This window comes from Parasteatoda tepidariorum, chromosome 8, assembly GCF_043381705.1.
Source record: "Parasteatoda tepidariorum isolate YZ-2023 chromosome 8, CAS_Ptep_4.0, whole genome shotgun sequence".
NCBI lineage: Eukaryota > Metazoa > Arthropoda > Arachnida > Araneae > Theridiidae > Parasteatoda > Parasteatoda tepidariorum.
The window spans coordinates 16,543,268-16,554,910 of NC_092211.1; the positions used below are offsets into that span (position 1 = coordinate 16,543,268).

General features: G+C 31.6%; 1 protein-coding gene across 2 annotated transcripts in view; it reads right to left on the reverse strand.

Moving 5' to 3' along the window:
• Positions 1-6,729, reverse strand: part of LOC107446398 (protein tyrosine phosphatase domain-containing protein 1-like) — a 102,578-nt gene extending 95,849 nt beyond the window's left edge. Inside the window, exon 1 of one of the 2 annotated variants that reach the window (XM_071184465.1) lies at positions 6,453-6,729. The gene's annotated coding sequence lies outside the window, so the exon portion shown is untranslated. The remainder of the gene's footprint in view (positions 1-6,452) is intronic. The other variant, XM_071184464.1, reaches the window with a different exon arrangement.
• Positions 6,730-11,643: the final 4,914 nt, after the last annotated feature.

Consider the following 11,643-nt stretch of genomic DNA (forward strand, 5'->3'; position numbering starts at 1 on the left):
CTAGCAAGCCTACTTGGTGAAACCGAGCAAATTTAAGGCAGAGGGTGCGTTTCTTGTTTTTCAGTGACGCCATCTATGGCCAAGATTACGTCTGCAGCCACACACACGTCACAGCCCGTTTAAAGGGTGGACCCATTCATACATTCATACATCCATTCATTCATCCACAGATCGTAATTTTGACCTGAATCAGAGAACGATCGACCTCCAATCCAGTACACTCAGAGGTATTGATTTGTCATGGGAACATGGAGGACCTTGCGACTCGACAGATTTAACGTGCATCAGTCACCATTTACTGCACGGAGTGTCTTCGGCCGGCGGGGTTCGAACCCACGAACTCTCGGACATGGGACCAGCGACCTACTGACCAGGCTGTCCCGGCCAATAAATATGTATGTAATGATAGCTGACTATAAGTCTAACTACATCAATGATATTTTTATTTTTAAAAGTTAGACAAGATTAATTAAGCATTAAAAAATAAATAGTTTACATTAAACTTAAATTGTTTTTTTCTTTTTTTTTCCAGAAAAAAATTCATTTTTTATTTCGAAAAAAAAATTCCCATAACAAGATTTTGTGAAGAAACTCTTCGACATAGGCATTCAAATTAACATTAGGCAGATATATAGTACGCAGGAGAAAAATATTCTTTCGACAAAACAAGACTTTCGAGATATCGAAGTTTAAGATATTGAGTGTATACTGTATAATAATAGTATACATTAAGCATACATAATTTCAACGATTCAAAATTAAACATGGCTGCTTAATAGTCATAAAAATTGAGGTAAAAAATAATGTACATTTTATTGAGAAAAATAAAAATGAATAAAAATTGGATTATGTGTAAATTAAATCTGTTTTCCTTCTCTAGAAACTTAACCCTTTCGCGCCGATTGTCACAAATACGTGACAGCATAAAACCGTATCAATCAGGGTAAGAATATAAAACTGGTAATCAAAGTATTTCTTTAGCAGTTTATTTGTGGGCGGAGTTATAATTGTTTGATTTATTTAATTCACCATTACTTTGTTCAAAATAAAACTATTTAGTTATACTTTGAATTAACATTGATTATATAAATGATTAAACTAACAATAATTAACGTAAAAGCAAAGTATGTCTGTCAAATTAGCAACGACTACATTTAACTTACCGTTTTTTATTTAATTACAACTTGATTCTGATTTTGTACGAATGCTTTTCTGAATTATCCGTCCCCAAGGGGTTAATACTGCTAATTTCAAGCATCCCAAAAGGCGTTTCGTGGAAAAGTCACAGAGGTTCGAAGATTTTTTTTTTTAATGGTATTGATTTTTGAAATTGTAATACTACTCATATCTATCCTTCAGTCCTAACATAATTTATTTTTATGAAATCATTGCTTAAATAATTTCATAAAAATAAATTACGTTAGGATTTGAAATCAGTACCAATAGAACTCTCACCAGCACACTAACAAGACTCCGGACTGGACACTTTAGGGGGATTCATGGTGACGGAACAAGGACCTCTGCAAAAATTGCCCAGACATAGAACTAACCCCCATACATCTTTTCAACTGTCCCGCTATACTCGCGCAATTGCAGCAAATAAGTGACAATCCGCGGGCTGACTTATATGAAGAGAATTACCTTCAAATTGCAAATGTTGTATATAAGACCTTTGATCAAATTTGAAATTATTTTCTGTTCATAACACGACACTAACCAACGTTAGGATTTAATGTTCGGATAATGTTAAATTGTGCTAGTATATATTGTATAGTTTAAAATGGTGCAAAAAAATGCATATCTTACAATTCAAAAAAAAAATTTTTTTTTGGACCAAAATTAAATAAAATAGTAAAAAAAATTTTATTTTTATAAGTAATTACTTTTGATAAGTGAGTGTTATAGTTGTGAACAAAAATTTTTTGATTTCTTTAAAAATTTCTCGAGGTATTCCGAAGTACGTAAAAAGTGAAACTATTAAGATCTCCGCTCTTTCGACTAAACTATTGGGATCATAATCTCCAAATTGCTATTTGGATTTCTGTCTATCAAATTAAGGGTTATCCATGTAAAAATAGCAATTAATATTTTTTATGATAGTTTATTTTTTAATTTTATAACAGTCGAGAACTTTTTAAGTTATAACGTATAAAATTCTTACATTATTTAAATTACGTAATTTAAACGATGCAACGATGTAATAATAATAACGATGTAACAATGTAGAAACGATTTAAACCACGTAATTTAAATGATGTAATAAACTTGTTGGTAAAATGTCAAAAGAGTCGTATTTTTAAATTATAATTTCTAAGAATTATTAAACCTTTTTAGTTTAAAGTTTGTATTTTGTCCTTTAAAACTACATAATTTTAAAATGGTGCAAAAATATGTATATCTTACAATTTTAAAAAAAAAAATTTGACCAAAATTAAATGAAATGTTAAAAAATTATTATTTTTGCGAGTAATTGCTTTTGATAAGTAAGTTTTAACGCCATGAGCAAAAACGGTTAGGTTAGTTTAAGAATTTCTCAAAATATTGCAAAATACGTAAGAAGTGAAACTAATATTAACTAACACGAAGTTTTGCCCGCTTTTCTGACTAAACTATTGGGATCATAGTCTCCAAATTGCAGCAACCCCCTAGATCCTAAAAAATCCATATCCGTATTTTTATTCAGAAAAAGTAAGTTTTTGCTTCTGATTTTGCAACTTAAAATGAAGACTGTAGTAATTAATTAGCAAATTTTGATTTCACCCTTTTGAACCACTAGGATTGGCACTTTTAGAAATGATATTGACTTTTGAGACTTGTAAATATTCATATTCAAACATGAATCCTAACATAATCCATTTTTATGAAATTACTTAAGTAAAATGCCAAAAATTAGAAGCGAAATTTTAGAAGAACCAACATTATAATAAAAAAATTACAAAAAAATATTTGCATTTATACAAAATCGCTTCAATATCAAACATCGAATTTTTGAATTCAAAATAAAATGACCAAATTCATGATCAGTTAAAACAGTTTTATTTTTCACATATCATATTCAGCTTATTTTATTTATTTTCAAATTATATACACACCAAAAGCATTTAAGAACTAGACTAGCAGTATGTGAAATCAACTGTCCGAAAACCTAATTTTAAAAACTTTAATCAATAAATAAACTTTACGTTCTTCAAGTTAAATATTTCCACAAAAAAAAATTCGTTGACCTTTCTTTGGTTAATACAATTTTTATTTTTATTTTATAACCGTAGATGAACAGCCGACCCAATTTTCAGTTTACGACTACTAATGTTCAACTCCGTAGCCTTGTAAATTTGAACCCAATCCAGAAGACAAGGGAACCCCTGGGTCAAATATTGGGGAATATATGCTTTCGTTCAGGACCTTTTGATGGAACTAACCCGCATTTGCGTTACATAGAGAGGAAGACTACGAGAACCTCCCACGGTTAATCTGACGGCAAGGGGAATAACCCATGATACATCTACCACTGAGGATATTTTACGTCAGCACTGTGGTTCGGAATTCGTATCATCCAGCCATCGCTGAGATTCGAACCCCGTTCACCTCATTGGAAGACGAACACTCTATCCCCTGGACCACCAAGGCTCGGTTAGTATAATTACAGAGGCTGAAAAACTTCATCAATTTGGGGTTGCGTACATCTTTACATGCACTGAATTTTCGGCTTCGTGTAATAATACTAAGAACGTGCATTTGAATAGAAAATCTAAAATATAATGAAAATTTAATGTCATCTTATCGGCTTTCTCTTTATTCAACTCGCAACGAATTAAGCATTAATTTAAAGCTCATTGAAAAATTTGTAGTTAATACCACAATTCCACTGAGAAAATACCCTTCACATTTTAATCATTTTATTTTAAAAAGGATTTCAAAGATTATTTTAATTTGCACACATTATTCTTGTTTTATCTTTATTAATACACTAATCTACCTATATATATCTATAATCTAACTAGTCTATTTAATTTGTATCTAATCTATAATCTATCTATATACAACTAATCATTATTTAATTTCAAACATGTAGATATTTTATTACTTAATTCCGAAATTGTAACTGAACAACTTTTCTTCACGTTTACGGAATTTCTGAGCCTAATAATGATCTAAAGTAAAAATGAAAATATCAATTTCAACTTTCAACAAACAAAAGATTTTTAATTTCAAGCAAGGAAAAGTTTTTTGCATTTAGTTGAAATGGTATCTAAGCAAGTAATTTTCACATTTACTTAATTTTTAATAACCATTGAAAATAATTATCCTAAAGAAAAGTCTGAATTAAAATTGGAACCTGCATAAATTATTCTTGTTTAAAATTTATTCATCTTATGACAATATTTAATCTCCGGCATTGATTTTTTTTTTATTATTATCATTATTATTCGGGTGGAAATTGCAGCTAATCAGACTATTTAAACATTTATTGAATTACTGAAATCTAATAATAATGTGTATTTGTAGAAATTTGGTTAATTCATTTTTTCAAGATTTCATTCATATTTCATCTCTTTTTTTATCTCATCCACAAATTAAAGTCATTTTAACCCCAAGCATTAAACATTGCAAAATTTCAATTTTCATCCTTAAATTCATTCAAAAATTTCAATTCAATGCAAACAATTTTCATATTCGTTGAATTTTCTAATTTTTTGAATGTGAAATACGAAAATAATGAAAATGTGCCTACATTAGTCATTATTAGACAGGTTGTTAATTGCCTCACTATAAATTAAACACAGCATAGAGTAAATAACGATTGACACGCTCAATTACAAAATTGCAATTACCAAACTTTGTAGCAGACCAAAAAAATAAAGGATATTTTTTAGAAAAATCAGGACATTTTTGGAACAGTATACATATACCATACTACTTATAAAAAAAATGCAAACGACAAAATAAAAAGTATAATTTTCTCTACTTAATTTTAATCGAAGTACTTAATTTTCTTCTTAATCTACTTAATTTTACCGCAAACGAATAACAAAATATACTATTTGTATTTTCAAAACTACTTTGCTTGGAACAGAAAGTAACAGTGTCCGGTAAAATTTAATCAATAAAAAACTTAAAGTAGTTTTAAGTAAATATATGTAAATGTTTCAGATTACTGTTGCAATGAAGAAGAAAAATAATAACCTGTACCAATTAGTTATCATTCCCTCATAACAGTGAACAGTTTTGTAAAATTTTAGATGATGATCTCTCATTTCATCATTTGAAAATTCTATGATTACTGTATTGTTGATTGGAATAGATTCTTTTTGAAATTGCATAAAAAGGACGAATCAATAATTGTGAAACTGCGGAAAGCCATCCGACAAGATTTTATACTGTATTTGCTGAAAATAGTAAATAAGCATATGTGCCCTGAATTAATCATCATAAAATTTTTATTAACCAAAATTATTACTCGATTTCTCTTTTTATGGAATGTCTGAATTTCCGCTAAAGTTGAAACAATGGATTCTGTATGTTAGGCTCTAAGCGTGAACCAAGTTTATAATCAAGAGACTGTTCCTAAGTTGAAATTATTAAATTTTGCAACTTCTACAAGCAATAGTAATTAAAATAAAAATAATAATGGATCAAAAATTCAAAATCTTATGATTCTTCAATCTATTTTTCAAACATACATATTCCTATTCGCATAAAACGAAATGTTCTGAACCCACAAAAAATCAGAAATATCGGGTTAATCAAATCAACTCTTAAAAAATGGCAAATAAAAGCAAAATATTTTTAACAGAAAAATCTGGAACATCGGGGCAGCTACTAAACTTGAATTGCATAAAACTTTTGTTTCTTGGAATTTTCGCCTTTAAATAAAAGTTAAAATAAATGTTTTCATGCATATGAAATGTGGACGTACTCAATCTGTAGAACTGTGACGATTTAAAACACAATTATTAACACAAATTTTTAACACAAGGTGAACAATTTAAAAACGTGATTTAACAAAATTTTTCACATTTACTGGATTTTTGATATAAGAAAAAAATATGAATTTGAATGTAAAAGACAAAATAATAAAAATTCAAATATGCTTGATTTTTAATCATGTGACAACATTTTTAACACCATGATTTAACAAGTAGTAAACTCAAAGCAAAATTAAAATTTAAAAAAATCTTTTTTTATCGTTACTGAATGTTTGACACTTTATAATATGATAATAAAAACAAATTTTGTATGCAAAAGAAATAAAATTAAAATATGCAGACATTAGTTTCGGTTTTTATTTCTCACTACAGAATAAACAATGTTTAACTTCAAGCATCAAATCTTGTGCTCAACTCAAAATTACACTTAAAAGAAAACTCTTCGCATTTACTCTTTTATGGAATTAAATAATGATATTAATTAAGGTAGAAATTTGAAATTATTAAAATATTAAATGTACTTACATAACTTCTGTTTATTCCATGCAATTTTAATACCAATTAAAACACCATTATTTCCAGTCGAGTGCAAATAATCCAATCTATATAAATCTCTCCAACACAAAAAAAGAACACATATAAATCAAATAACTCGTAAAAAAATCTTCCGCCGAGGCGAACAATCAACCACTAATCAATCAAAGATGTTCGATGCAAAAGCACGAAGAACACGAAAATTGTCGTCTGCAGAAGAAAGTTTACTTCTTTACTCCACTCGGTAAGAGAGTCGTTGCCAGATTGCATGTCACTAATATGCTTAATATTCATAGCTTCACAAAGGGACACGTACACAATGAACTAACTGCGTAACTATGGTGACGAAATTGTATACGTTAGAGCATTGAAGGGAAGGGAACTTTGTTAAAAGGACATACAGTGCAATGAAATGTAGCTTTGACGACATGTGGAATTTTTTGCAGCGATTTAGGATTAGGAACTTGTGGAATTCCGTGAGACAGATCGAAGACGGAAGAGATTTTCGTGATGGTGACGCTTCTCCTCCGTAACGTTCGTTCTAAGCGTGTATAGAGCCAATTATGTTTCTTTTTTCGGTAGAATTGTTTTTGTAACTTTTTAATATTAGATTATCAGAAGTGCGTGAGAAAATAGGGTTGAACAGTCCAAAGTATAACGTTTTATCACTCACTTTAAAGGTACTTGGGTTTTGATATCTATCAATTTTTGTAGGCAATAGTTTTTACAGGAAAATAAATTCAGAGCATTTTTGGTATTTCAACATTTGATTTTCCGCCATATTTTGTCATCAGATATTATACATAATATTATACACATTTATAACATACCAACATATAGCATATTAGTCTAAACAAAATTATACACGTGATATCGACATTTCTCAAATTTGTAATATGTCAGTTTACGTTTTTGTAATTCGTCAGTTTACGTACCGCCTTATTATAATACATGATACCGACACCACACTCTTCTTTTTTTTTTCGAAGAAATTGACTTAAGTAAAAAAAATACGTACTTGTGTACTTCATAACCTTTTAGTTTGTACATTTTTGTATTTCCATTCCAAATTTATGGGAAAAATACACGTACTTTCTTATTCATCAAGGGGAGGGAAACTTAGTTTTTTTCCTTTTTATTTAAAAAAACTTATGAGTTCTTAAGTCTGTTTGTTCCCCTTGTTCACTAACAGTGTTTTCAGACACTGAACAGTTCTTGGAGAGCAATTACGTATTCCAATTACCCTTCCTAAATCATCCCAGACATGATCCATAAAGATGAGATCTCGAGATCTGGCTTGCCGATCCATCAGGTGAAGATCTTGATTTTCCAGAAAATGGTAAACTAGAAATACTTTGTAATGATTTCGCAATTCCATTCATTAAAATAAAAACAGGGCCCACTACACTCTTAAAAAGTCGAATATAGGGCTAAAAGACATCATACCTATACCCCGCATCAGTCACAGTACATCATACGAAAAGGCGTGGAAAGGTGTGCGGGAATCCAGTATCATGCCTGCTTATATTAGCAAACATCAGCAGCCAATGGTCGATGTTTCGGACATCAGAGGCCAGATAGTGGTTCCCTGGTTTTGTTTTTCTGGAAGCATGTCGAGAGTCAGTGGTCAGGCTGAAGAGGGGCGCATCAGTGAAGAGAACATTCGACAACTGATCCATGCTCCAATTTCTATGATCGCTGCACCATTCTAAACGGATTCTTCTATTGAAAGAAATCAACGGAATACAAACAGCACGTCTTCTTGCAAACAGCCCTCTCTTATGAAGCCTTTTGGAAACAGTAACCCTTGAAACTCGGCTTCCTGTGGCAGTATAGAGGTCATGAGACAGCTAAGAAAGCATCCATGACTCTTCGCTGTAATCAACAAATGCCGATCTTCGTTGGTCATTGCGTCTCTTGACCAACTTTGGCCACTCTTTCTCTCGACAGAATCCTGAAATTGTGTCCATAAATTGCCCACGGTGCTAGGTGTTAAATTTAATTCTCTACAAATCTGGATTTGAAAGCCGTGCTGGCCTAGCGGATAGAGCGTTCACCTTCCACTGAGGTGAACCAGTTTCGAATCCCAGCGATGGCTGGTCGATACGAATTCTGCATCCGGCTTGCACTGTCCACAATGCTGACGCAATATATCCCCAGTGGTGGACGAATCATGGGTCAGAGTCCCCCTGCTATCAGGCTAACCGTGGGAGGTTTTAGTAGTTTTCCTTTCCGTGTAATGGAAGTGCGGGTTAGTTCCATCAAAAAGTCTTCCACGAAGGCAAATTTCTCCCAATACTTGTTTCAGGAATTCCCTTGTCTACTGAATCGGGTTCAAAATTACAAGGCTACGGAGTTGAACAGTAGTAGTAAACTTTAAAAATTGGGTCAGTTGTTCAACGACGGTTATAAAATAAAAATAATGACCTGCTTAAAGTCTCTCCAGATTTCTCCACTTATTCCATCAACTTAACGTTGGCAGTTATTCATATCTTTAAAATTAAACTAAGAGAATCGTTTAAGATTGCTACAAAAAGAAAGCACCACAAAAATCGGCAATATATGCAAAAGGAAGAAGAGCAGTTTACATTTTAGTCAGTTGTTTTCAAGAAATTTAACAAAATATGCGAATTCTTTTAATTTTGAACACCGGTTTATTTTGTCTCTTAGCATGTTACAGTTGGCCCAGATGGGTGGACAAGCAGTCAGGCCATGTATGTCTCTTTCTCTCTGTTTGTCCTCTGCAATGTGAAGTGTAAATATCATGAATGAGTAACCTTGGCAGAGTGGCGAGGGTAATGTAGCTCGCCTCAGTGAATTAGGTCCACGTGTGTCCACGAATTACGCAGGTGTAGGGTTAAATGAGCAACAGTTCCGACATTTTCCGTGGCGAAAAACGTGATACTAGTTCAGTGCCAGCCATTAGATAAAAATTGTTTCGTTAGGAAAGTAGTCAAAATTTCGATTGGCAAAAAAATTCCGCTTGTAACGGTTTGGAAATTTGTATTATCACCCAACGCCGAGCACTAGTTAAAACTTGATAACTCTACACAGTCTATTTTATGATTGCAAGGCTCGATTCATACAAATAGCATTAACAAAGTTACTTTTAGTACAAAGTTACTTTATTACAAAGTTAACAAAGTAACTGCGGTTACTTTTTTTCCATTCACTACCTTAAAATAATCCCCATAGTCTAGGATTTCATGTTCGGATAATGTTAAATTGTGCTAGGATAAGTTGTATAGTTTAAAATGGTGCAAACACATGTATATCTTATAATTCCAAAAAAAAAATTTTTTTTGACTGAAATTAAGTAAAATAGTTAAAAATTATTTACAAGTAATTACTTTTGATAAATGAATTTTATAGTTATGAGAAAAAATAGTTAAGAACTTCTCGAGGTATTGCGAAATATGTAAAAAATGAAACTAATATTAAGTTATCCACTCTTCTGACTAAACTTGGGATCACAATCTCCAAAATGCAGCAACCCCACAGATCCTAAAAATCCATACCCGTATTTTTGTTTAGAGAAAGTACGATTTTGCTTCAGATTTCGCAACTTAAAATAAAGACTGCAGTAATTAATTAGCATATTTGAGTTATTCATCCTTTTGAGTCATTAGGATTGGCACTTTTAGATTCTTAATTCGTAAAATTCCGATTATTAGAACAAAAGTAATTCGGTTATTCAAGGTGGGTTTTTTTCCGTACTGATCGTACCTTCAGATATAAATATCAAACACCCTATATTAAATCTCTTTTATTTTAATTGTTCTAGTTTAAATCTTAATTTTGAGCTTTCTAAGAATTCAGAAACAGAAACTCAAACACACTTTTTTAGAAACCTTTCGCAAAAAGTCATAAAAATTGTTTCACCCAGTATATGCCTTTTAGTGCCCGACATTCTGCCCTTCTTTTTTTTATTGCCCCATAAAACTCAGTCATTATGTGCCCCCTAATACCAACTTTTATGATTTAGTTTGTCGATTTCATAGGAAACCACTGATCATAAAGCTGCATTCAACGTCAACACAGTAACTTAGCGGCGAAATTATACCCAGATTTCATGACCGAGATTTTAACTAACGGCCCATTGACAATTGGGGAAAAAAATACTCGATTTCCGGGGAACATACCGTGCATTTTGGGGAAGGAATTTCGTAAATATGGGAACTTCGACTAGTTTTCAATCTCGAATCATTTACCACCCTGGCGTCGAATTAGTATTCCATAGCTAGAGATAATTTCATATGGTGAAATTAGCATTTTAATATTCCTTTTACTACAATGAAATTTCGCTTACAAAATTTTTCTTTGACAATCCAGCAGATAAACTAAATTGACGAATTTTGCTTTGTATTCTTAATTCTAATTTGTTTCTTTTTAAGTAAAACTGGGGGGGGGTGAACACTTTAATAAAATAACAGTTTCTGTCTCTCTTTTTTTATTTACTCTGAACTTAACTATGAGCCTTGCTTTAACTAATCGCGTAATTGAATAGTGTCCCTGACTTAATATGGCGGGTCTCAGCCCCCTATTTTTGCTTTAAACTTTTTTTAGCATGTGTTCGCTACTGCCCACCAACCCTAAAAATTGCATCGCAAAATTAAGTGGAGGCATAATTCAATGATGCCCCAGAAAGCATGTAATCTTACAACAACTTTGTGTCGAAATTAACTTTTTATAGTTACGAAAATGTTTATACTAAAAACCTTTTTTCAAATACAGCAAAATGTTGCAGTTTCAAACCTTTCATCCTAAAAGGACTAAAAATTATTTTTTTAAGCTTTTTTAAAAAGTGTTGTCATTTAGGTTCATATTGACGTTTTAACTTACGTCATACTAGCGACAGGATCAAATTGCATTGTTCATTAAAATTTCATGAGAAGGTGGATTTTAGCTAACCATACAAGACTTTGCGAAAAGAAACCTTATAATTACCTAGATTTATGATTATTTTCTCCTTTAGACTAGCTATATTAAAGGATTTTTTTACGCTTGAAAACCCTCAGTCAATCTCGATTTAAGGTTTTTTCATAGGTCGTTTTCCAAGGTTTTGGATTAGGGTAATGAACTTAAAATAGAGCAGATTGCCACAGATCTCGTTTTAAGGTTAGAAGGTTAAACCGCAAAACAAACCTTTTTAGGTTTACACTGAACGGTTTTTGATGAATGA